Source organism: Clinocottus analis, unplaced genomic scaffold (assembly GCF_023055335.1).
Source record: "Clinocottus analis isolate CAN_PGR_092001 unplaced genomic scaffold, fCliAna1.0.p SCAF_18, whole genome shotgun sequence".
In the NCBI taxonomy this organism is placed as follows: Eukaryota; Metazoa; Chordata; class Actinopteri; order Perciformes; family Cottidae; genus Clinocottus; species Clinocottus analis.
The window spans coordinates 419,208-441,664 of record NW_027175909.1 but is presented as its reverse complement, the minus strand read 5'-3'; positions in this window follow the sequence as shown (position 1 = coordinate 441,664).

Genomic DNA, 22,457 nt, shown 5'->3' with positions numbered 1-22,457 from the left:
AAGACTCGATGGGTTTGTTTTTCAATGTGCACCATGCAGAACAAAGCCTAGCTGCAATTAGCTAAGCTCACTGGTTCCCAGTTGGTGTGCCTTTAAGGCAAAAGCTCATTATTGCTGTTGAGTCCTTCTTCCTTTCCCAATTTCATTACAAGCCCCTCTGATCACAGAACATGTTACACAACCCAATGCTTTTTGCTTTTATCTGATCATAAAGGGCATAATGCACGGAAGGGCCGAACATTCACTTTCACATTAGAGCAGAAGCAATATGCTGCAGCCCGCAGAAGCCACGGCTATCATTAGAAAGATCAAGGTCAAAAAGAGCTCACAGGTTTTACAAGTATAAACTTTTGCATATAAAACTCTTCCTCAACCTACATGGATGACATTTGGAATATAAAAGCCAGGTAGGATTACCAGGACTAAACACCTGCTGTGTTTATTGTGTTATTCTTTGTGTAGAGTCACATACTGGACACATGCTGTATATCAGGCACATTCACATGATGTTCAACAAGGTCCAGTTAGAGAGAACGCCGCATGCAAAGGTTCAGAACATCAACAAAATGTTTAACTTGTGCTATGATTTGTTCCCATATACAGTATATACACTCACCGGCCACTTTATTAGGTACACCTTGCTACCTATTTACCTCCAGAACTGCCTTCATTCTCCGTAGCAGAGATTCAACAAGGTGTCCAAAACATTCCTCAGAGAGTTTGGTCCATATTGACACGATAGCATCACATGATAGCGTCACACGATAGCATCACATGATAGCATCACATGATAGCGTCACACGATAGCATCACATGATAGCGTCACATGATAGCGTCACATGATAGCATCACATGATAGCGTCACATAATAGCGTCACACGATAGCGTCACATGATAGCATCACATGATAGCGTCACACGATAGCGTCACATGATAGCGTCACACGATAGCATCACACGATAGCGTCACATGATAGCATCACATGATAGCGTCACATGATAGCATCACATGATAGCATCACATGATAGCGTCACACGATAGCGTCGCATGATAGCGTCACATGATAGCATCACATGATAGCGTCACATGATAGCATCACATGATAGCATCACATGATAGCATCACATGATAGCGTCACATGATAGCATCATGCATTAACTGTTTGTGTTGACAAGCAATGGAACAGGTGTGCCTAATAAAATGGCTGGTGGCTGTGTATTGACGTAGCCTCCCAGTTGTATTAAGGTCTGTATGTAGTCAACAGCTGGCAGTCACATCAAATAATGAAGTTCAATTGAATAATATGTTGACAATATTTATCGGCAGTTTTCAAATTTAACTGCATGAATTATACATAATCAATACTCTAATAATAAATAATGTCCCCTTGAATTTAAAAAAGCAATTGTTTTTGTTTCTAAACTTAAAAAATAATTGAACTTAGTTGTCTTTGCCTTGCAGCTTGAAGTTCAGTTCATTTATGTGTGAAGTGATGTCGATCCAAAACGTGACAATGTTATATTGTATTATATCCATCTTCTAAACAGAGAAGTGTTGGCACATGCAGTCATCTTATCTGTGGTTATTAAACCATTTGTTTCAGCTCTATTCTCTCTGTTCACATTATTGTCATATTTCAGGGTTCTGATCATGTTGGACTCTTTGCTTTATTTTCTGTGCCTCCCTTCATATCGGAGTCTTGTTCCTTTACTCAAAGAGTTCTTCTTCTTGTGGTGGAGCTTCACATTGCTGCTTTTAACTCTCCTCACGGCCTCTGAACATATTAAACACTTCTGGTTCACACACTTCTGGTTCTATCAGAGGTTAAAGGTTAAAGGTTCTGGGCTCACGGTCCACGTTCCTCTTTCTGGAGAACGTCATGTGAAGGAACTTCTCTGACTCTTGTTCTTATTCGACGGTTCGGCCTCTCGTCTTTTATCTCAAGCCGCGACGCTGACCAGAAGACACATGTTTTATTAGCTAAGTAGCATCACGTGATGTGATTTCCATGCATGTGATTGGCCGCTGTGTTTCCTGGACTGCTGAATGAAACGCAGCGTTGGAAATAGAAGTGCTCTGTCAAAATTTTATAATTCTCAATCATTTATTGTCTTCAGGTAGAGGTCGGGATAAAATGGTGTCTGGGTCTAGTCCTGGGTCTATTCCTGGGTCTAGTCCTGGGTCTATTCCTGGGTCTAGTCCTGGGTCTAGTCCTGGGTCTAGTCCTGTGTCTGGATCCAGAGTGCGGTCTGCCTTTCTGTAACCCTGTCGTCGAGGCTAATGGGGAGAAAAAGCATATACAAGAGACGACTCATTAGGTTCAAATGAAGTAACATTTTCTCCCACAATTCACATATGCTTTGCGTTCTTTATAAATAATATTTTTTTGTATCATAATTTGCATAAAGCAGTCACGTATACAGATAAATTCTGATAATGCAAGATCCTTTCTGAACTGAAGCAAATTCAGGCAACTAAATGCTGTGCAAACTCTGTAGATACGTTCACTCGTATAGGTTATAAAAGCTGCAGTTGACTCACCTCGATACCTTTGCAGGTCGCTCTGATGAGCTGACCCGACGTGTTCTCATTGACCCGGTTCACGTTCCCAAACCAGAAGGGGAGAACGGACTTAATAAAACGTCTATAGATCTTTTTAGAACGTGTCATTTTGTTGGAAGATCAACTTGCTGTCACACAGGACTCAGATCCTCAGATCATTCCCCTCATCATCGAACGCTTTTGAATTGGTTTGACTTCCTAAACCCAACGATCATTGTCCTTGGGTTGTGACTCGTTCCGCTCCAGAAGATGCTTCTGACACCATGACACAAAGTCATCCACTACTGGCCGTGACTGAACGCTGCCCTCTGACTGCCCAGCCCCCATACTCCAGATGAGAGGAGAGAGGAGGTGATGAGAATGTTAAATATGCTAATTTGGGTCTTTTTGGTTGAGTGTGCTCAGAGGGATGAACTTGGGTTTGCTCCCAGGAAGAAGAGCCCTTTTGGATCTGAGTACCATGCTTTGTTTCGCAGGGCAGCTTTGAGATCAAGCATGTTTTTATCCATACAACTGTTTGTGTAGAAAGTTCACAATCAACTTAGCCAACTTACATTGCACATATACAAAACAATAAGTGCTTTTGGCAAACGACTACATTCACATCCACGATGCTTTAAAGCTCCATTTGGTGCCTGCTGGACAGAGTCACCTTGACTTGTGTGTAATTGTGGTCAAATCTTTTATGCAGGATGTCACAACAATATTACTGCTCAGCTGCTGCTCAAGCCAAGCATGATAATTGTGTTAGCCACGCTGACCTCACGGCTAAGGTCCCTCTTAGGACTTTAAAACATGTTAATTCTCTGGCCATTTCCCCTGTAGCCAGGCAGAAAATGCCCTTCTCTTTGGGAGAGATGCTCCATTGATTAAATAGACTGAGCGACGCAGGGAAACCCTTCTGCTCTTTTAAATGTGTTAGCCTTTTTCTCAGAGTGCTGCTTCTCTGATCAACCACTTTGTTTTTTACTTTCATGAGTGTGTGTGTGTGTGTGTGTGTGTGTGTGTGTGTGTGTGTGTGTGTGTGTGTGTGTGTGTGTGTGTGTGTAATACAAAGGCATGGAGGGTTGGTACATGGCATTGGTATCCATTTTATAGATGATAAGCAATGAAGCAACTGGACAGAGGTGCGTCTGTGTTACAAATGTTACAAATTATAACCCAGATCACACTCAGGGAGTATAAATGGATATAAAATGCCATTTAAAGCAATACTTGGACTGCTAGTTTAAGCTGAATATTAATAGAATGGCACTTTAAACTGAATAATTATAGTTCATCCATTAGCCATACAGATGTGCATTCTCAGGTACTTTACCTGTGGAAGGAGCACGAGGTCACTGTACCACAGCGGGCACAACTAAACTACAAACATGGCTGTCCTACTCTGAACTGTTAGGATCACAGCTGGTGCAAGACTCCGGGAGAGAGTGCACGTAGACAGGCAGACAGGGAGACAGGTGGGCAGACAGGTAGACAAGCAGGCAGACAGGTAAACAGGTAGACAGGTAAACAGACAGGCAGGTACGCAGGTATGTACTTGCTCCTGCTTAGTATGTCAGAGCTACTCATGACTGATGCAGCCGCTCTGGATCAGGACCAGCCAGCTGATGCACGTGAGGAACGCTGTGTTACAGACACTTCAACCAGACATCACAGACTGTTACAGACACTTCAACCAGACATCATGGACTGTGTTACAGACACTTCAACCAGACATCATGGACTGTTACAGACACTTCAACCAGACATCACAGACTGTTACAGACACTTCAACCAGACATCACAGACTGTGTTACAGACACTTCAACCAGACATCATGGACTGTGTTACAGACACTTCAACCAGACATCACAGACTGTGTTACAGACACTTCAACCAGACATCATGGACTGTGTTACGGACACTTCAACCAGACATCATGGACTGTGTTACAGACACTTCAACCAGACATCATGGACTGTGTTACAGACACTTCAACCAGACATCACAGACTGTGTTACAGACACTTCAACCAGACTTGATGGACTGTGTGGGATTTGTTTTCCAGTAGCAGCTCCACCAAGTTAACTTGTTGCGAGTTCACCATGGGTCCCCTGTTCTCCATTAATTATAATCCTGTCAACGCCGTTCCATATGTGCGGGAGCGAGGCTTTGCTGCGTCTCCTGAACCTCAACGACACACACACACACACACACACACACACACACACACACACACACACACACACACACACACACACACACACACACACACACACAGAGCCGTGCTGGCACGCCACGCTGAGGGAGAGAGAGAGAGGGCCGGATACACTCCTCTGTACTGGCAGGCAGAGGATGCTTTATGCTAATGTAGCTACCAGAGAGAGGGAGGGAGGAAGGGAGGCAGGGAGGGAAAGAGAGATAGAGGGAGAGAGGGAGGGAGGGAGGAAGGGAGAGAGAGAAAGAGAGAGAGTAGTGAATAAAACAGAGAGAACAAGAGACAGTGTGAGTAGAAAGAGAGCGAGAGAAGCCACAGTCTACACATGCGGGGGCGAGCGAGCGGGTCGTCGTTACCCCCCCTCCACGCGCCCTCGCTCTCCTCCACACGTCATTTAAATTGGGTCAGAGTGTAGAGGAGCAGCGGAGACACAGGGAGCCTCTCAGAGAGGAGACATGTTGGCTCAATCCCAGTCTCCTCCCTCACGGACTCACAGACTTTGAGGCTCCGTGAAGTCCTCGAGGGTTTAGGGCGTCCCAGTGTCACATGGTGGAGGGCCTGAGGCCTCTGTGGCGGACATTTTGAGCCCTTTTTGAACCCTTTTCGTAAGTCAACATTAGATGCTGACTTTGCCTAAGGGAATTACCCACAATGCATTGCAAAGCGAGGTTTAACACACAGTTCCCGATGGAAGAATGGAGGTGTAAAAAAAAAAAGGTAAACAAAGAGGTACGCTGACATTTAGCTGATAAAATACCTTTACAACATTATGAAACATAAAAACACATGAATTACAGGAACGCAAACACAGTATATTTATATATATATATATATATATATATATATATATATATATATATATATATATATATATATATTTATATATATATATATATATATTTCTGTACATGTATCAAACATTTTATTTTGACAAAAATGAGTGAATAAATAATATAAAATGACTTCTCATCTTATGAGGAAAACGTTTAAACCAGGAAATAAAAAGAATAAAATAAATACATAATTGTACACAATATTTTTAATGTAGTCACGTGATGTTGCAGTAAACCTGTGACGTCACACACCTTCCCTCTCCATGCTGACCTGTGACATCACACACCTTCCCTCTCCATGCTGACCTGTGACATCACACACCTTCCCTCTCCATACTGACCTGTGACATCACACACCTTCCCTCTCCATGCTGACCTGTGACATCACACACCTTCCCTCTCCATGCTGACCTGTGACATCACACACCTTCCCTCTCCATGCTGACCTCCGCCCAGACATCACACACCTGCCCGTGAAGCCGAGCAGGAGACGTGATGTCATGTACTAATGGCACCACCGAGCCAGTCACAGATTGCTACAGTAAGTACCTTCATGAAGTTTTATATCGCAGCTCTTTCCCCTGGATTAAAGCACGGGAGCGTTTTACGGCGCTATCTGACGCGCTTAATGGCACGGCAGATAGAAAGCAACGCACTGTGGGCACGGCGCGAGGAATATGTCACTGCAGACGGTCAAGGTAAAGGTACGTTAGCGCAGCCTCAGCAACGTCATAAAAGGAAGAAGCGGCGGCGCTGCAGTGTTTGTGCTGCTGCATCCTCGCTGCACTTCCACTGCTTTCAGAAGTCATTCCATCTCAAAGAGTCGTTCGCAAATTCAATTTTGTGATACAGATCTGACCGCTCGGCGTCACATTTTAAATACTTTGGTAAAAATATGAGAGAATATTTTTGAAGGCAGCCTGAGGCTGAAGAAAGTAAGCTGCTTAGGACCCCCAAGAGAGTAAATTACAGACGGGGATGCTTTGTTCATTGTCACACTTTAATTGTTTAAGTTGTATGAAAGTTTGTGTCCTGTTTTTTGTTACACTTTCCAAATGATGAAAGTGTCTCCACCAGGTAGAGGCAGGCTGAGCGCCCAGACCGGTTCAGGGAAGAAGTTTTCATCATAATTGTTGGCTGCGTCTGTACTGCGTGTGTTATTATATTAACACAAAGTCAAGCAAACGCTGCTCTCTATAATCACAATGGAAACATCAGAGGAAGCTCACGGCAAGGAGCAGCGGCCACAGTCAGGTCATGACCCGTGACCATGAAAAATAAAAATATTATCATCTATACACTACATTGATGCAGGACCTTGCTCAGACAATGATGGTGCACTTCTACACCGCCGTCATTGAGTCCATCCTCTGCTCCTCCATCACCGTCTGGCACGCTGCAGCCACTGCCAAGGACACGGCCGGGCTGCAGCGCATCATCCGCTCTGCTGAGAGGTGATCGGCTGCAATTGGAAGATTGAGGCCGACCCCTCTGACCCTGGACACCACCTGTTGGAGTCCCTTCCCTCTGGCAGGAGGCTGAGGTCCATCAGGACCAGGACCTCCAGCCACACTAACAGTCTCTACCCAGCAGCAGTCGGGCTCATCAACAGAACCAGGTCCACTGACTGACTCTGTCTGCCAGGACCTTCCCTCCTCTAAACTCAGTCCTCACTTTCCCTTCACCTGTCACTTTCACACAAATCTATAACTTCATTCCGTGCACTTTACTCTACTTATTATTATATTATTATATTATTATTATTATTATTATTATTATTATTATTATTATTATTATTATTATTATTATTATTATTATTGTTGTTGTTTGTTTTTAACTGTTGCATCTTTGCTTATTTACTTGTTTTTTCTTTTGTATTATATATATATATATATATATATATATATATATATATATATGTATATATGTATATATATATATATATATATATATATATATATATATATATATATATATATATATATATATATATATATATATATATATATCTTTATTTTCTTTTTCTTTTTTTCTTTTCATTTTGTAGTTAAATGTTCATTGTTTAGTGTTGTTGTTGTCAAATGTTGAGCACCTTCTGCCAGGACAAATTCCTCGTCTGTGCAATAAATGCTTGTGGTTCTGACCTGAAGTTCTTCTGGCGACGTGGTCCTCTGGCGGGCTGGAGCGTCCTCACAGCGATGTGGAGTCTGCATCCAGCCGGCCGCCTGCAGCAGGAAGCCTGGGACCTGCCTGTGTTTACTTCACACTGCTTATGCTTCAATGTGTGTGGGTGGGTGGTTGTTTTTTTCCTTGAGTGCTCTTAAAATACAAAATTAGCCTCAGAATTGAATTTGGGCAGCAGCAGTGGATCCTGAGTGTCTGCTGCAGCTCCATTTAAACACGTTAGAAGCTCCATGTTTACTTCTCTTGTCTTATTAGTTTGTATTTCACGCCGCCTCCCGCACAGCAACTCGTTGCCCCGTGCGTTGCCCCCTGCGTTGCCCCGTGCATTGCCCCCTGCGTTGCCCCGTGCGTTGCCCCCTGCGTTGCCCCCTGCGTTGCCCCGTGCGTTGCCCCCTGCGTTGCCCCCTGCGTTGCCCCGTGCGTTGCCCCGTGCGTTGCCCCGTGCATTGCCCCCTGCGTTGCCCCCTGCGTTGCCCCCTGCGTTGCCCCCTGCGTTGCCCCGTGCGTTGCCCCCTGCGTTGCCCCCTGCGTTGCCCCCTGCGGTGCCGTGATCGCAGGTTGGGGCTGTCGGAGCTGACGGATGTGTCCTGCAGAAGAGCCGCTCCGCCGCCGCATCTTAAAACAAGGACAGCTTGATTGATTCATTTCCGTGCTGTTGCCTCCATTTGTAATTACTGTTATATTTTGTGTGCTCCCCCACAGGCTGATGGATAATACGTCTCTATCCACTCTCGCGCCCGGCTTAATTGTGTCTCTGTAATGCAAATCCACTGAGTTTATTATTAAAGGCTGAGTTTCCAGAGAGCGATAAAAGGCTGCCTCCGCTCTGTCCGTCACTTTCACGAGCGTTAGGAATGTGGCTCAGAGCACATCATCGGTTCTTTACTGTCACCGACTTCCTCCAATCACAATGGGATCTATAAACCAATCTCGCTGCTGGGGGACTGGGAACCAGTCTAAGCTCCATTCAGCTCGCTCGCCCTTCTGTCTTAGTGACAAGTGGTCCTGGACACAATAATTGGAAGCAGAGCGAGGTGAAAAGATGTAGAAGACATATCAGGATGACGTGCTGTCTGAAGCACGACTCACAGCTGTGCAGAGGAACAGCTTCCCAAACAGACTGCTGAGTTTGAAGTCAATATTCAATATATTTAGGTAAAAGAAATCTCACATGCAGATGAAAACCAACAACACATGCGTCACACTAAGTGTGTCTTTCAAAGCCTCAGTATCGCTGACACTGTTGGTAACATGTTACACACCCTGCAGTTCATTTGGACTCCATCATACTTACATTCCTGCTGCGGCATTGTACATTATGGGAGAGTTTGAAAATGCTCCAGCGGAAGCAGCACTAGCTTATCCTCCTCCACATTTTGGCTAACTAACACTAATCAGCTGTCAATGCTTATTGAGAATCCTGCCAAGAATGATGGTTTTAATATGTGCAGGAAACAAAAGAGAATGTTCACAGTCAGAAATGATCCCCTGCTAAAGTGTCATTGTCATTTTGTAGTGAGGGAAAGTACAAATCTTTCTCATTGCCCCCTCACTTTCACTGTTTTAATCTCGTGGTTGAGTATTGCAGCTTCTTCCATCCTCCATTTCTCCATCTGTGTCCATTTCTCCCATTTAAAGTGTTCCTGTGGCCCGTCTCCCTCATTCCCTCCGGGTCCATGGCTTAGGAAGACGGATGAGCTGCATCTGATGTACGATCCTGCAGGTGAGCGCACAGCCCAGAGAACTCTAACTTTGCCGAATGAGAAGCTAACAGATCGTAGGCCTTTAGAGCGCAGGATGCACTGTTGGCTCGGGAGGAGGGCTGGAAACCATCACTCCTCAAATCTGCCACGGTCCTAAAGACTGATGTTCACCTTTCTGTCATTTATCCCACTCCAACTGTTAGTGCAGACAAGGTCAATCTGCCCCCCCCCCCCCCTCCTACTCTGGATTGTTCTCCCGGCCCCTCAGGATCCCAGAGTGGCTGGATGACGCCACTCGGCCCCCTGAATGCATCATGGCTCCCGACTCTCTCTGCAGCTGCAACCGCACAACGTTCATCTTGTGTGTGGGTGATAAAGTAGGGATGAACGTGTGTGTGTGTGTGTTGCTGTAGTGCGTAATTGCCGGGCGCAAAAGGCCACTAATTTCTGCACTTAGACAGCCACTCGCTCAGCCCCGCAGTTCTTAAAATGCCCCGCTGTTTTCAGTTTGACCTACAAATCTCAAGTCAATGTTTCCGTGCCTCCCCATCCGTCCTCCTTCTGAATAATTACAGACTTCATTCTCACTGGTGTATTTAATCGCTGAATCCTCCCATTTATTTGAGGATCCAACGTTCAAAGGCAATGGGGAACTGCGTTTTGTCAAACACAGCCACGATTGCGATATTAGGCCTCAGACTCCAGAGGAGACGCCGCCGCCGGACGGCCAATGGATCCGTGAGCAGACAGGCAGCGTGCGAGGATGTGACAGTATTGCCATCTGAGCAGGGATGTGCTCAGATGGCAATAAATCCCACCAAATCCTGTTGCCCTCTGTCAATTATGAGCCATAATCCCCTTCTTTTCAGAGAGTCAAATGGGCTTTCAGCAGCGCTCCCTCACCAGAGTGCTGGGCTCAGGCACTGGTTACCATTGCAAAGAGAGACGCTGATGGAGAGGAAGAGCAATTAGCATAAGTCCCAGGAGGTAAAAGGTATTTGACTGCTCAGGGCTCTGGCGGCTCGACAGACACACAAAAACAACGCTTATTCTTTATCAATTTCAAATCACATTTTCACAACATTTTAATTCCGTAAAGCAATTATGGAAAAGTAGATGGACTGACTTCAGAGCAGCTCAGCGGTTCCCAGCGCTCTGCATTACGGGCTCATAACAGACCATAGCATGATTTCTCAGGCCCATTCTCAGTGGGGGGTTACAACTCAACAGAAACACAGCGACACTTTGGCTTTGAATGTGTTGACCGGCTGTTTGCTTTTTAAAAATATATTCAGTGTTAATAAGATGAATATGAAAATGAAATATCTATTGCTTTTTTAAACATGTATATGGACACACTGGCCACATCCTGGTGTACTTTGGTCCGGCTCTCCTTCTCTTGGTTTGGGTTGCCATCTTAAGACTTGAGTAGCAACCAAGACCAGTTGGCTCCCGTCCAGGGACCCGGACCCTTCAGCTGGTGTTCTGCTTCCTGCATCCCCGGCTGCACGGGTCCATGTGTCAACACATATTACCCCCATTTTCTTCCCAGGCAGTATGTTTGGTGGCATCTTGCATGGTAGCTCCTCCCATCAGGGTAAGAATAGTTGTTAAAAACAGGACATGATAGAGCATGAGAGGAGAGAATGATAAAAGCAGTCCTCTATTGTGAATTAATAAAACGTAAGGAAAATACCACTGTCACAACATGCGCCTTAAGAAATTAAATTCAATAATTCATGCAAACGGCTGCGACGTGCCATGATTTATTTGTTGGACTCCACTCCGCCTGAATTAGCCGTAAAAAGTGATCTAACATTTGCCGGCGCTGCACAGATGATATGTAGGTTGTATGTTTTGTCAAAACCGATGCAATTAATTTTCTCCTACTAAATGAGTCAGGTTTGACTTTAGAGCCTCAGTCGCTTTTTTTTTCTGCAGGGAATTAATTTCTTAATGTAGTACATAGCGTGTGCTCATGTGATAAAATATGGGCCAAGTGTTTCACTTTTACAGCTACACAAGAGCCAAAGACAATTTATTCCCTCGGTGTTTACACCCAGAGGCTCCCGGACGCCTCAATTTACAACCTGCACTCTTTATGCTTTTATAATTTTATATCATGCTGACCAACTCTGACCAAATTTCATTAATTTTCCTAAGTTATAGCTGTTGCTATTGTGCCTGCGTGCATGGGCGGTGCAATAGTTTTTACAGGACGATGGATGAAGATGTAAAGACTTCATCCAGTTGGTCACAGTGGCGTGCCATGATACTGTTGTGACGTGATGGCTAAGGCCATCACTGCATAGGTATTCTGTTGAGAGATAACAACATCGTGAAGGGACCGTTTGTACAGGCAGACGAGATGAAACATGCATTTACATTTCATTTTGCAGATTTTATTTAAATGTGTTTGTTTTTTAAATGTTTTTGTTCAGCTTGAGCTTGAACCACATCCACACGTATGAGAAGTGAACAAACTCACCATGACATCAACGTGACAGGAGAAGTACAGCTACACTGAATGAGACCTTTCAGGAGGTCAACATGTTACTTAACGTCCATGAACTTCAAACACACTGCAAACAAGAGGTTAAAGGTCCACGATGACAACTCACAGACTGAACAAAGTTAAGCTACCACCTGTCAATCACAAGGTAGCCCCACCCCAAATCATCCTCTGCTTTATCGTCTAATAATAATAATAATAATAATAATAATAACTTTATTTATATGTCACTTGTAGTGCTTTCACAGATATGCAAAGCATAAACACAACCCACATGGTGGCAAACAAAAAGGAGCATACCATAAAAGCATTGAACACAAACAAACCAAACAAATAGCCAAAAAGAACAGTAGAAAACAAACAAATATATAAAATATACAAACAAACTCATGGGGACAAAAGAACTGCATAATAAATCATAAAAATAAAAACATGAAAGGACGACATTACTTGAAAGCAGTTCTATAAAAGTGGGTCCATTGACTCTAAATGAGCATAATGTACTACATGAACAACATGCGATGGTGCCTGCTGACCGCTGGACTCCAGCAGATAAACCCAGAGAGAAATGTTTCTCATTGAGCAACTGAGTCAGTGCAGCCTGCGGGATCACGGCAGGTTTTCCTTCCCTTTTGTTGTTGGATCTGTTTTTGAATTGTGTATTCTTTCCATGAACCATTGTCATTGTCCGTTGTGGTAACGTGGATTAGCACAGCGACTCCTCCCCGCCTGTGGGTGATACTTGTTCCTGTTGAAGCTGCTGGGTGCTGTGGGTTTGTCTGCAGAAACATATCAATACCAGACATACAATCATGACCTGGAGTGGCCGTGCTATTGGGCCACGCCAAGTCGTGGAATTGCTTCCTTCTACACGTTCGATCGGTCTCCACCATTGAATCTATCAAATGTATTGAATTGAATGTATCAAGCAAAGAAAGAAGCTAAAGCTACGTCTGGCCTTTGCTGTGATTTAGTTATGTCAATATGTGTTTCTGTCATTGTATCATTTGTCCATGTCGGCTCTTGTCCCTGCTTACTGTGTAAAACACGTTGATGAAATGCAGCTTGTTTTATATCTTTGCTATATAAATACACAGATTTGACTTGGAGCCACAGTAGTGTGTAGTAATATTGTTTGATTGATGTTGTGCGCTCTTGAGAGGGCTGCCATCCCAATTCATCTGGTATCGTATAATAATGGCCTAATGGAAAATGATGGGATTGGGAAATAGGGTCTGTTTTAGAGACCCCGTTTGAGTTGAGCTATTACATGACAAGACACGGACATGTCCTGGAAGCCAAACAGTCCCATCCACTTCCATTTGGCCCGGCCGTATCTTCCCTAAGTGTAATATCCACTCCATCGTCACTTCATTAGCAACACCTGCCTGCTAACGCAAACAACCTGCTCCTCCAAACATCCCACGATGGGTCTGTGGCTCGATACAGCCGTCATGCAGACACCGTCAAGGGCTTCAGCCTCTGCTTCAGAAAGATGAGCCAGATGTGCCATGTGGTGCTGGAGCCAGGCCCACGGGCTCACTGAGGTGAAGCTGCTTCCTTCTCTCCAGTGTCTCCATCTAGCAGTTAGCAACAAGTGTGTGTGGCTCCCCTTGTAACCAGGAAAGGTCAAAGGGGAATGGGGCAAACCAAAAATCACCGGACGTTCAACCACAGACTTATGTATCAGCTGTTCATTGGAGTTTTCTGCTTGAATCATTCGTAACTCATTTCTTTGTTGAGATTATCGTTCATTGACTTGAGAATCTGTGTACAGTTGGAAATCACTACCGATCAGTCTTACTAATGAACTCACAGTGGTAAACAGGTTTTATTGGAATATAAATACTCTGAGTGACATACGAAGAACTGTTTAGTGATTGAGGAAATTATGAAAGTAAAAAAGTGTAATCATTAAGACGTATAACTATTTTCTTTTTCTGTATAACCATTTTAATATTCTTGTATAACCATTTTCAACCATTGAATGGATATAGATATATATATATATATATATATATATATATATATATATATATATATATATATATATATATATATTGTTTGGTCTTTATTTAAAGTATTAAAGTGTAGTTTGTGATTAGACCGTATAAAATGCATAGGATGCTATGAGTTGTTATGTTTTATAATCTTTTCTACATTATGGGTAAATGTAAAAAGCTCTCCTGTGTAATAGGGTCCAGTGTCACTGTGACCAGGTCTAGGACTGACCCTTAAAGACAAGGGGGAGGGGTTAAGTGTGTCTGTGAGGTTCAAGATGTGATGCACAGAAAGAGGAAAGACTTTTCACCAGATCTCAGTCTGAAAGGACTTTCACCAGATTCAAAGAAAACTAAACTTAATATGCAACTTTACTAGAACAGGAGAAAGATCTTATGCACCCCGTCCCATCCCTCAGGGGTTGGACCGGCTCCAGCTTCTCGTGCAGGACCACAGAAGAGAGGAAGAGTGTTTTTACCAGCTCTGAACTGAACTGACACTCAACACTGTTTCAATGAGTTGAACTTGTTGTAGGTGTTTGGAGCGTAAATAATAAATCTCAGCCTCACGATTGAGTGACTGACACCAAACAAAGTTCTGGTTCTTCAGAACAATTTAACGCTCTTTCCCTGTCCACCAACCGTGAGATACAGAAGTGACGACTGAATGTACCAAAGAGACTTAAGGTCAGTATCTCTGGGTGTGCAGTGTCAGTATAATGATGAGATGGTGTCAAACAGGCAGAGAGAAGGTGGAGACGATGCACACACTCGCTATACGGGTTGAGACAAGTTACAGCCCACTGTGGGCACCTGACAGCACAGAGCTGTGAAACACCCTCAACAAAACCTACAACTTAACGCCAAATAATCAAAAATCATAACGATTTAGCCCGGGGCGAGATAAAGACCGAGGACCTTCTGCTCATGTCGGATGAGGATTGTTATTTCCTCCGGGATCCCTGAGATGATAGTTAAGGAGCCATCGTGTTAGGTAACGAGGTCTTGCCTTCCTCCTCTCCCCTCCTCTGCTCTTCCCCGGCAGGATGTCCGTTCACGCTACAGAACCCAACGCTACAGTAATACAGTAATACAGTAATACAGTAATACAGTAATACAGTAATACAGTAATATGTCCACTCAGAGATGTTTCCCTGAGGGGTTTGTTTTCTTCATTTGAGGAGACTTGAGAGAGTTATAAGTAGGAATAGGTGGTGCAGCGTCATTCTCTGCTTGGTATTCACATGATCTTACCCAGGGCCCCATTGGGGGAGGGGCTTGTTTCTGTTTGCAATTCTTTTATTTCTAAGTAATAAGTATTGCGTAAAGAAAAAGTAGAGGCTTCAGAAAGTCCCGTACGAAAGGTATGAAGCGGTTCAGTCGGCCCCTCTGCTCGTCTCAGTTACTGCTGATGCCGAGACAACCGATGATGCACACTAGTCATGTCTTTCCCCGAGAAACTAAAATTGAACATTCTTTCAATTGTGTAAAGTTATTGCAGAAGCAATCGTTTGACCCTGAGGTGTGACCTCGTGGTACAGACAGTTCATCCCTTGCACTCGTCTTTGGTCAGTAGTGTATAGAATAAAAGAGCAGCCCGGTACCCTAAAGGGATTCAGAAGTGTGTCTTAAGCCAAGGTAAGCACAGGTCGGCCTCTGCACACGCCGCACATACAAACACAGACGCACACACGCGACAGGGTTTCCAGGTTTGGAAATAACAAAACAGCAGCAAATTATTAAACACACAACATTGTCTAAAGTGTTATCTTTAGATAGAAGATGTGTATGTGTTGCTGTGCAGGGACACACACTTTGTGGCAGAAGTAGTTTCTTTTATTGTCATTAGAGGACTGATTGGCTTAACCTCCTCAGAGAGCCACACTTAACTGGAGCGTGTCCTTAATCATGGGACGGAGCCACGACGTAGCTGATTAAAAGCTTGATTGAGCATTTAAATCAGATATCAGAATTAGTTTCTTCTTTAGGACCACGCAAAATTCAGAAACTATGCAAGGCAGCCGTGATATACTTCAACAGAGCAGCTGTGACTGCAAAGTCTCTCACAAGGCCAAGCGACTCTTTTTTTGTCATGTCTGACTCTTGCAGTCATTTCACCCTGAGATATGAAAACACCTCTTGCAGTAAAACAGATTTTTCTCTCCTCTTCTTGTGCCTGCTGGCTCTCCAGAACAGCGGAGGGTTCTTCTCCCCCTTCTGCTCTCTGGGGTAACCTCAAACAGTCAAACCAACAGAAAGGCCCAGGGCCTGTTCTCTCTGCTGTCACCAGACGCCTACACCAGCAACCATATCCTCTTCCCTGCAGAGTTATCGGCACACATGAGGAACCTCCTGGCATCGAGTAGATGATGAGCCGAGGAGCTCAAACACTCCTCTCTTCCTTTCTCCTGTGCATAAACTAGTGTAAATGAGTACTCCAGGGGGCGCTGCTAAGCAGGAAGGAATGTTGGACGTGTTTCTCAGAAGCTTCTCTGAAATGTGACTGGTAAATATTTGCTGAAGTAATATGTTTAATACTTTGGTAGTTCTAGGCTTCATAACTGCTAAAATATGGCCCAACGATAGTGAAACTCCATCTATTGAGTCAGTCTTGGTTCAAGTGTCCTCGAGTAGGACGTGAAACCCAAGTTGTTTTACGCAATGCGATTAGTTGAACCACCAAAGCACATTGACGTAAGAGCCTTCTGCCAGGAATCTGCTGAGGACGAGGCAACAAACTGACGTCATGTTCAAACGTGTGGTATAGTAGGATGTCACAACCAATGTGTCATCACGTGAGGACATTCATCAAACTTCACACCACTACCTCTGGAGTACAGCATCGAGACAACTTTATTTCCACGCAGTAGCAGTAGGACGCCCAACACCTTCAGCAGCTTTTATATGTTAAATTGTTGATGCAATTTCCTTGAAGATATTGACCTCAAATAGACAGGAAGTCACTGCTGCTTTCTTTAAGGCAACATTACTACGAAAGATGACAAACTTTATGTTTTGTTTTGTGAAACAAAGTGACTCCCAAAACTATACCGTAGAGTGAAGTAACAGGATCCTTTGGCACAACTACTGGATGATAGCCAAGGATTGTATTTATTGTACTGACATTGATGAGCCAGGAGGACAGTATCGCTGGTGACCATCTCACCACAGCCACCGGCAGGTTGACAGCTTTGGCTTTTTGTTAAATATCAAATAAAAACCTTGGGTTGCAGTTGTGCCAGTGAGACGCAGCCCACTCAGACAGCTGCATATTAATAATGAGAGCATATCTGTTGAGTTATACTCTGAGTTAAAAACACATCTGATACGTTTGCATTCTACACATGGAGGCAGTCTAAGTACGAAAGAGTCCCTGGAAAGCAACATTGTCATTAGGGTTGCCCCTTCTCTGTGGATTAGTCATCTAGTCAGTCATGGTCTTGGTTGACAAAGTGAATTTATTGGTCATTTGTCTTTTTTTTTAATGCTTTTTTATGCAGACTTAATTATAAGAAATCTGTGAGCACATCTCTAATAAACACGATTTAAAGTGGTGCTTTTGCATCATTCTTTGGGATTTTTTAAAATAGTTTTGTCAATTAAATTAACTGATAAGACAACAAAATTGAGTGTTAATCGACTCATAATTTCTTTAGTTGAGGAAAGCGCTAACTGATAGTTTGTGGGTCATCCAGGAGAAATGAAGAACATTGAATATAATAGCCCATATTTCTTTGAAAATGTGTCTGCATATTGTAAAGAACTATACATTTGCATTTCACATGGTAAAGAAAAAAAACATCATCGCAGTTTGAAGTATAACTAATGAGAAGAAAATGGCCAGTTGTATCCTAAAGCCCTGCAACCAAGATAGATGTTTAACTTTGGTCTGTTTGCATCTCATTTCCTATTAATTATGCTGAGCCGAGGCATCCTTTTAGTAGGCCAAGAGTAGCCAAATAGCCATTAGGCCGTGTCATATGTAAATTATATGTAAATAAGCAACTGGTATAATGCATTAAGTTCACTCAGCTGAATCCAATTTGTCAATCTGGATCCCAATCATTGCATATTCTGATGCTGTGTGACAGTTTTACAGGACAGGTTCATTGTCCTTATTTCCCCATCAGCGTGTGATGAATGAGCGCCTGCTCGTAACAGACAGAGCGTCCTCATGGAGCAGACATGAGGACGGACAAGTCTCTGTGTCGTGTCAGGACGCATGTCTGATTGTTGTGATGAGTTACAAACTGCTGTTCCATTGAAAATATACTGGAACTGTCCTCTGCAAATTGTGTATGGAGTCATCAACTACTCTGTTGCATTTTAATCATCATATATACACATTCACACAGGTTTACACATCTGTGTAGTTTGTGCTCATATATTTAAGTAATCTAAGTAACATGATAGGTCCAGTTTATCAGGGGAGAATTCATTATTAGTGAAACAATAATTCATCACACATGAATGATGAAGTGAAGAGTCGTTGCCGATTGGACTCCATGGTGACGTAGTGATGCTGTGGTTAGATCAGGGTTACGCCCTCTGGGGTCCAGACACTGGTGGTGGTGCTGAAAAGAGTCGCTGAGGGTCCGAGGATGGGAGGAGGAGCAGGAGAGTGTGGCCCTGCGTGTGATGGAGACTGAAGGTGAAACGCTTCACACTGAAACGACAACCCACAGCAGCGAGGGGAACAACTAATTGAAATGTTGGTTGTTTCAACTGTGTGACTAAACGCTCACTATCAGCTGATAGAGTGGAAGCTGGAGAGAGAGAGAGAGAGAGAGAGAGAGAGAGAGAGAGAGAGAGAGAGAGAGAGAGAGAGAGAGAGAGAGAGAGAGAGAGAGAGATTTGTGAATACACAGGAGTGAAAAGAAGGTCCTCCTGTCTAAACTTCCACTGAGCTTCATCACGACACCTCAACCTAAAATAACATCTTTGAGGTCCAACTAATCTCTTTAAACCTCTTTAACTGCAGTTGGGCTCAGCTGTTCATCCATTAAATATCACTATATGTTAACAGTATCTCTGCAAAGTGTGACTTTGATTAAGTGAGGTTAGATGTTTTAAGTAATTAATTTAGTGCACAGTTCATGAGCCGTAATTTTAGATCTGCTGAGAGACAAAATGCCCTAACCTACTTTCTGGATCTTGAACGCCTCTCATTACACAACAAAAAGCTATGCTTAGCATACGAACCGTTACAGACCAAGAAGGCCATGTGGAATATTGTTTTATCGATAAGTAAGTGATATTTTAATGTGGTCGATATCTTGATAAGGCTTTGTCTGACAAGAGATTTGGCGGTATCGGCCGATTCTGTAGGTCGTAAGCTTTCCTGTAAGGTGTGTAGCATCAAGCCACTGATGTCAATCTGTAGGCAACTGGACTAGATGTTGGTAATGCAAGCGTTAGGTTTGTAGCATTGAATATTGTGACGTTGGAGCAAGTTTTGGTTCATGCGGTGGAAACCCACCGGCTATCGTCTCGTGATGATTTAGCTTTTTATTGAGATAAAATTAGCTTGTAAATTAGCTACTCGTGAAACAGCCCGGTTGCACAAGTCACCTCTTCACTCCAGTCTCACGTCTCAAGTTGCTGATCGGACTGCAAACAACAAGCAGCACACAGTAAAGGAGGAGCTAGGGCCGCATATCCGATGGGTTTAGAGGTTGAGGGGAAACAGAATGAGATGTTCACAGAAGGAACGTTCAGGTCTTTCTTCATCTGGGGATTCTTCTCCCCGGGTAACGTTCTGACCGCTTGCTGAACATGCACACAGAGGCTGTTCTGCAGACATTAGCGCTCTTGGTACCGGGAGGTGCTTGTGATTGAAATGGCCTGATGAGCATGCTCCTCACGCTGAGTCGGTTATAATCACATTTCTAGGGTTACACGTGCTGGCTCACTGCGGGGCGTGGGGGGAAGCAGTTGCCGGTGTTATCTCTTTTTAATTGAATTTTCAGTTTACTTGACACAAAACAATTTTTAATCACGCCATGTTATTAATTAATTAGGCTATGTTAAATTACAGATGTAGCAGAGGAAAAGCGTTTGCTCTGTGTCAACATTTCAATAATACAGCACATGCTTTTATAATTGCAGAACATATGCTGAGCTTCACTGCAATACTGCCCCATCCAGGACTATTCCCAGACCTCTGCTATTTTCACTGTCACACAAGGGAGTAGTCATTCCATCCGGCAGAAACCTTCAGCCATCCGAATGAATAACATTTCGAGATTCAATTCAGGAATACATTACAAAAAATATAGCCACATATAAAATCCCCGCTGTCCTTCCATAAGCATTCCCAAAGTGGCGTGGAGAGTCTGAGAGTGGCCGCTGAGAGGGCCGGCTGGTTCAGACAGAGGTTATTAGCTTGCAGTGTACTTCCAGAGAAGTAACCACTTCACTCTACAGCTTGGCCTCCTCAGCAGGTTCATCACTGATCCTGTGGAACTGTTTTCACTGTGTGGAAATACACTTTGTCAGTCAGAGAGCTTAAGAAGTTGAGTGAAGGACCGAGATGAATACAAAACAAATGTTCCCGGTTTTAAATCCAGTGTCTCTGTGTTAATTGTTGATTTATCTTGTAAGATGCCAAATGCTGCCTTTTCTTCTTTGAAAAACGGTTTCAAAGACTTTTTGGGCGACTAGCTTGCCATACCGGTCACATAAAACCATTACTGTTAGATCTCAGTAGCTAACAGCATTATGGAAAGAGACAGGAAGAAAAGATGTACAAAAATCTTTTCAAACGACTCCTTTTCTTGTCCAGTTTGTACTCGTTCCTCCTGCTGCTGAATCCCTTACCCATCCACTCACTCTTAACACAGGTTGCTATTCACATGACAGACATAAGAGGCAGGACAACCAATGAGTGACTGCAGTCCAGATGGACGGCACGGAGGGTTCATGCTGCCTTCATGCTCCTTTGGTCCCTCCTGCTTAGTCCAGACGTCACTCAGTCTTTTATGAGTTAAGTTCAGTAGCCACTAGCCATTTTGGTGCCCTAAGCAACTCCTTCATGGTGCCCGGTGGGCAACAACCCACTTCTGGGCCGGTGGAGAATTTTATTTGTTGACATTTGTCACGTTAGTCGATTTTCTTTAAAAGTGGGCTACAAATGGTCTGCATTCTGACACCGCAGCCTCCGCATGGGTTGTACCATGCGAGGAAGTTACCCCTCCCAAAGAGAGTTGGTTCGGTCCATTATGGAACCAACCAACTCTACTTGGTAGGGGAGAACTTCCTCGCGTGGTACAACCGGTGTACCACGCGAGGAAGTTAGAGTTGGTTCAGTCCGTAGCCGTCTCGTCCAAAAGGTTTTCTCAGATAGGCCGGCCCAAACGCAACGATACTCGTCAGGGAGGATGGACTAGGATTGACTAGAAACGTATTTTCTCCCTAATTACGTCTGTCTTTGACGTATTACCACTATGTTGATCATTCGTCTGTGATTGACGTACTAAAATAAGTATTTGCAATACGTATTACAAATATGTTGCTTATACACGTATTTTAGTTTGTTCATGACAAATAAGTTTATAATCGTGTGTTTGTCTTATTGTTTTCTTGCTTTCCCGCTGAATTTAAGCATATTTGAATTTCTAAACCCTGCGGAGGAAAAGAAAAGGGCCGGTGTGAGGCCGGTAACGGGGCCGGTCTGAGGACCGCTTGGCCGCCGACGCGTCGCCCCGGGGTCCGAACTGGTAACGGCCCGCGTCGCACCGGGTCCGGTCTTCTCTAAGTCGGGTTGTTTGTGAACGCAGCCCAAACGGGGAGATGAACTCATCCAGTGCAGTGAACCTCTGCAGTGAACTCAACAGACACTCGGATCATCTTCTCATTACAAAGCTAACATGCGGGCAATGCTTCTGCATTGGCAATGAAAGCAAATGATTCGGTCCAAGAACTGTTGAATCCTCTTTTCTCCTCAGCTAACTTTCTCTTTGTCCCTGTGGGGTTCATAGCCCATCACACATCTGCAGGTTTGTTTTCAACAGCCACCTGTCTGGCACCGTGCCAAGCTGACACGAACGTGTCGCAGGCTATGACGCAAGTCTTCGTTGACAGAAGTGTTGAAATTCTATATTTTTCTACAATTTTTTACAGCATTGAATAGAATATATATATATATAATATCAATAACTATATACTAGGGCTGGGCAAAGTTGAAAACATTTAACTGATTAATTGCAGAAAAATCATTATAATTCAATAATAAGGTAAAAACTAGTGTATTGCACGCTTTTATTTTAAAGTAATGCAGGGCTCTCAAGTGTCTTGCATTGAGCGTGACTGTCACTCATTTGGTCTGAAGTCCCGCCCTCCCGCCACACATCGTATTCCTCACGTTGAAAAAAAACTCCAGGTTATTTAATGTGCCGCAGCGCGCAGACATGAGCTGGTCGCGCCGCCATCACCACGGAGGAATCAAGCCCCTCCCCCCTGTGA